We start from the raw sequence: 4,829 nt of genomic DNA, 5'->3' as shown, positions 1-4,829 counted from the left end.
TGTCCAACGTGTCTACCCCAGTAAACAGGAAGTCAGAGAAGAAATTAATATGTCCAACGTGTCTACCCCAGTAAACAGGAAGTCAGAGAAGAAATTAATATGTCCAACGTGTCTACCCCAGTAAACAGGAAGTCAGAGAAGAAAGGAATGTGTCCAACATGTCAGCCCCAGTAAACAGGAAGTCAGAGAAGAAATGAATGTGTCCAACATGTCTACCCCAGTAAACAGGAAGTCAGAGAAGAAATGAATGTGTCCAACATGTCTACCCCAGTAAACAGGAAGTCAGAGAAGAAATTAATATGTCCAACGTGTCTACCCCAGTAAACAGGAAGTCAGAGAAGAAAGGAATGTGTGCAGCGTGTCTACCCCAGTAAACAGGAAGTCAGAGAAGAAAGGAATGTGTGCAGCGTGTCTACCCCAGTAAACAGGAAGTCAGAGAAGAAATGAATATGTCCAGATCACCACTGGGATATAACAAAGTGCAGCTTGAGTAGGCGGTGTCAGAGGAAGGCCCTAAAAACGATCAAAGACTCCAGCCACCCTAGTCATAGACTGTTCTCTCTGCTACCGCACGGCAATCGGTACCGGAGCGCCAAGTCTAGGTCCAAGAGGCTTCTAAACAGCTTCTACCCCCCAAGCCATAAGACTCCTGAACAGATAATCAGTTATAGAAACCATTGCCCTCTACATTTGTGAGGTCTGGTGTCCGCTCACCAACCAAGAATTCACAACATTTGACAAACACCAAACTGTCTTGATGTCCTGTCTTCTTGTCCTGTCTTGTTGTCCTGTCTTGTCCTGTATTTTTGTCCTGTCTTGTTGTCCTGTCACGATGTCCTGTTTTGTTGTCCTGTCTTGTTGTCCTGTCTTGTCCTGTATTTTTGTCCTGTCTTGTTGTCCTGTCTTGTTGTCCTGACTTGTTGTCCTGTCATGATGCCCTGACTTGATGTCCTGTCTTGTTGTCCTGTCTTGTTGTCCTGACTTGATGTCCTGTCTTGTTGTCCTGTCTGTTTGTCCTGACTTGATGTCCTGTCCTGATATCCTGTCTTGTTGTCCTGACTTGTTGTCCTGTCATGATGTCCTGACTTGTTGTCCTGTCTTTTTGTCCTCACTTGATGTCCTGTCCTGATTTCCTGTCTTGTTGTCCTGTCTTGTTGTCCTGACTTGTTGTCCTGTCATGATGCCCTGACTTGATGTCCTGTCTTGTTGTCCTGTCTTGTTGTCCTGACTTGATGTCCTGTCTTGTTGTCCTGTCTTTTTGTCCTGACTTGATGTCCTGTCCTAATATCCTGTCTTGTTGTCCTGACTTGTTGTCCTGTCATGATGTCCTGACTTGTTGTCCTGTCTTTTTGTCCTGACTTGATGTCCTGTCCTGATATCCTATCTTGTTGTCCTGTCTTGTTGTCCTGACTTGTTGTCCTGTCATGATGCCCTGACTTGATGTCCTGTCTTGTTGTCCTGTCTTGTTGTCCTGACTTGATGTCCTGTCTTGTTGTCCTGTCTTTTTGTCCTGACTTGATGTCCTGTCCTGATATCCTGTCTTGTTGTCCTGACTTGTTGTCCTGTCATGATGTCCTGACTTGATGTCCTGTCTTGTTCTCCTGTTTTGTTGTCCTGTCTTGTCCTGTCATGATGTTCTGTCTTGTTGTCCTGTCTTGTTGTCCTGACTTGATGTCCTGTCTTGTTGTCCTGTTTTGTTGTCCTGTCTTGTCCTGTCATGATGTCCTGTCTTGTTGTCCTGTCTTGTCGTGTCTTGTTGTCCTGTTTTGTTGTCCTGTCTTGTTGTCCTGTCTTGTTGTCCTGACTTGATGTCCTGTCTTGTCGTGTCTTGTTGTCCTGTCCTGTTGTCCTGTCTTGTTGTCCTGTCTTGTTGTCCTGACTTGATGTCCTGTCTTGTCCTGTCCTGTTGTCCTGTCTTGTTGTCCTGTCTTGTTGTCCTGTCTTGTTGTCCTGACTTGATGTCCTGTCTTGTCCTGTCCTGTTGTCCTGTCTTGTTGTCCTGACTTGATGTCCTGTCTTGTTGTCCTGTCTTGTCGTGTCTTGTTGTCCTGTCCTGTTGTCCTGTCCTGTTGTCCTGTCTTGTTGTCCTGTCTTGTTGTCCTGTCTTGTTGTCCTGACTTGATGTCCTGTCTTGTCCTGTCCTGTTGTCCTGTCTTGTTGTCCTGACTTGATGTCCTGTCTTGTTGTCCTGTCTTGTCGTGTCTTGTTGTCCTGTCCTGTTGTCCTGTCTTGTTGTCCTGTCTTGTTGTCCTGTCTTGTTGTCCTCTCCTGCTGTCCCGTCTTGTTGTCCCGTCTTGATCTCCTGATTTATCAAAGCACTAGCTTGTTCTGTTCCAGGCCGGTAGAACAGGCTTTAGTGAACAAAGCAATCTAGTGTCTTGATGAAGGTACAGTATACAGTGTTTATAATGTGTTTTACCTGCCAATGTAATTACTATGGGATTTTATGGCCTCTTAGTGAAATGGAACCATATGATGGAACAGTTCTATACTTCAGCTATGGTCGCTGGGCAACAGTTTCCTGCTGATAAAGACAGCCAGTCTCTCTGTATCCCCAATGATCTCTCTCTCTCTCTCTCTCACTGTATCCCCAATGATCTCTCTCTCTCTCTCTCTGTATCCCCAATGATCTCTCTCTCTCTCTCTCTCTCTCTCTCTCTCTCTGTCTCTCTCTGTATCCCCAATGATCTCTCTCTCTCTCTCTTTCTCTCTCTCTCTGTATCCCCAATGATCTCTCTCTCTCTCTCTCTGTATCCCCAATGATCTCTCTCTCTCTCTCTCTCTCTCTCTCTCTCTCTCTCTCTGTATCCCCAATGATCTCTCTCTCTGTCTCTCTTTCTCTCTCTCTGTATCCCCAATGATCTCTCTCTCTCTGTCTCTGTCTCTGTCTCTGTCTCTGTCTCTGTTTCTGTCTCTCGCTCTCTCTGTCTCTGTCTCTGTCTCGCTCTCTCTGTCTCTCTTTCTCTGTCTCTCTTTCTCACTCACTCTCTCTCTCTCTCTCTCTCTCTTTTTCTCTCTCTCTCTCTCTCTCTTTCTCTGTCTCTCTTTCTCACTCACTCACTCTCTCTCTCTCTCTCTCTCTTTTTCTCTCTCTCTCTCTCTCTCTTTCTCCGTCTCTCTCTCTCTCTCTCTCTCTCTCCCTCTCTCTTTCTCAGGTGAAAAGCTCTGTCTACAGACGAGGGTGCTCTGTAATTCTGTAAAGTAGGCGCAGACCCTTTGCTTGTCTATTTAAAGAAAGTTCATATATTTTATTCAGCATATAAAAAACATTTCAGCAGATGCCCAGGAATGGCCTAAATGTGAGGAAACGTATCTTAGACAAATGACACAGATCTGCCACATGGCCACAGTGTGTAAATAGGGAGATAGGAGGAAAGATAATATCAGCAGAGGTCAATTTTGACATTACTTGTTCATCAAACTATTTTGTCTGCTATTCAGACTTTATGTCACAACTTGCTCGAGCGGCGTTCGGCGGTCGGCGTGTCGCCGGTCTTCTAGCCATCGTCGATCCACTTTTAATTTTCCATTTGTTTTGTCTTGTTTTTCCACACACCTGGGTTCAATTCCCTCATTTATTTGTTGTGTATTTAACCCTCTGTTCCCCCCTCCCCATGTCTTTGTGTGGGAATGTTTATTGTCGTGAGCGCACAACAGGTTATTTTTGTGGCCATTTATCTTGTTGTTCTGGATGCCGTTGGTTTTGCTTAATAAATCTCCGGTTATCACCCAGTTCTGCTTTCCTGCGCCTGACTTCTCTGCCGCCAATTACGCACCCCGCTACACCTTATTGCCCACTGATGGGATAATGTGTGTAAAGAAGTGTTGCTAGATGGAGGTTATTGATTAACTGTTGAACTGACTCTCTATAGAGAAGAACAGAAGTGTCTCTAGGAGGGAGGTTATTGATTAACTGTTGAACTGACTCTCTATAGAGAAGAACAGAAGTGTCTCTAGATGGAGGTTATTGATTAACTGTTGAACTGACTCTCTATAGAGAAGAACAGAAGTGTCTCTAGGAGGGAGGTTATTGATTAACTGTTGAACTGACTCTCTATAGAGAAGAACAGAAGTGTCTCTAAATGGAGGGAGGTTATTGATTAACTGTTGAACTGACTCTCTATAGAGAAGAACAGAAGTGTTTCTAGATGGAGGGAGGTTATTGATTAACTGTTGAACTGACTCTCTATAGAGAAGAACAGAAGTGTCTCTAGGAGGGAGGTTATTGATTAACTGTTGAACTGACTCTCTATAGAGAAGAACAGAAGTGTCTCTAGGAGGGAGGTTATTGATTAACTGTTGAACTGACTCTCTATAGAGAAGAACAGAAGTGTTTCTAGATGGAGGGAGGTTATTGATTAACTGTTGAACTGACTCTCTATAGAGAAGAACAGAAGTGTCTCTAGGAGGGAGGTTATTGATTAACTGTTGAACTGACTCTCTATAGAGAAGAACAGAAGTGTTTCTAGGAGGGAGGTTATTGATTAACTGTTGAACTGACTCTCTATAGAGAAGAACAGAAGTGTTTCTAGGAGGGAGGTTATTGATTAACTGTTGAACTGACTCTCTATAGAGAAGAACAGACGTGTCTCTAGATGGAGGTTATTGATTAACTGTTGAACTGACTCTCTATAGAGAAGAACAGAAGTGTCTCTAGGAGGGAGGTTATTGATTAACTGTTGAACTGACTCTCTATAGAGAAGAACAGAAGTGTCTCTAGGAGGGAGGTTATGATAAACTATTGAACTGACTCTCTATAGAGAAGAACAGAAGTGTCTCTAGGAGGGAGGTTATTGATTAACTGTTGAACTGACTCTCTATAGAGAAGA

This window comes from Oncorhynchus mykiss, chromosome 18 (genome assembly GCF_057628025.1).
Source record: "Oncorhynchus mykiss isolate SJ-2025 chromosome 18, ASM5762802v1, whole genome shotgun sequence".
NCBI lineage: Eukaryota > Metazoa > Chordata > Actinopteri > Salmoniformes > Salmonidae > Oncorhynchus > Oncorhynchus mykiss.
The sequence above is the reverse complement of the archived record's forward strand: the minus strand, read 5'-3'. Positions refer to the sequence as shown.